The sequence below is a fragment of the Pterocles gutturalis genome, unplaced genomic scaffold (genome assembly GCF_000699245.1).
Source record: "Pterocles gutturalis isolate BGI_N339 unplaced genomic scaffold, ASM69924v1 scaffold1596, whole genome shotgun sequence".
NCBI lineage: Eukaryota > Metazoa > Chordata > Aves > Pterocliformes > Pteroclidae > Pterocles > Pterocles gutturalis.
This window is the reverse complement of record NW_010097455.1, coordinates 53,465-54,158: the sequence shown is the minus strand read 5'-3', so window position 1 is coordinate 54,158 and position 694 is coordinate 53,465.

Genomic DNA, 694 nt, shown 5'->3' with positions numbered 1-694 from the left:
GACGTGACCTGAGCCCAGACAGGAACTGAGCAGCCGGGGGCTCACAGGGGAGCGAGTGGGAGAACAGATGCTGGGCGCTGGAGCATCCCAGGCTCTGCCGCGAGCAAGGCTGCACAGAAGAAGAGCAAGAACCGGCGCAGCTCGGGTGGGTGTCCTGGCAGAGGGGGCTGCCTTATAACAGGGAGTGGCTGGGCCCCTCCCAGGGGATGAGCTCCTGTGTGGCTGGCTTGGGGAGGGCTCTGTGGCCGGAAGGGCCAGACCATAATCTCTCTCCCTCACTGCTGGAGAGGGCATGAGAGAGGTCAGCATGACTCATGGCAGGAGGAGGGGGGACAGCCTCCCACCCACCCGCAAGCCAGGATGGGTCCCTGTGCCCCACCGCCAGCACCCGTGGCCCAAGGCGGAGGGGCATGGCCCGGGGCTCACACTCAGCACAGTGTCCAGCCATCAGGTCCTGCTCATCCCCAGATTATTTGCTGGCACAACCCCGGGACAGAGCTGCAGTCTCTCTGCAGAACTCTGAGGGCCTTTTTCCCATGAATCATGCTGCTCCGCACTAAACCATCTGTGCTGACTGTGCTGCCACTGGGTCTTTTTCCAGTTCCTCCATTTCCCTCTATTGTTCGGCGAAGGCTTCCTTCCTGCTGCCTGCACGCTCCCACGCATCCCCTGCCCCCTCCTGCGGGAGCTGCAT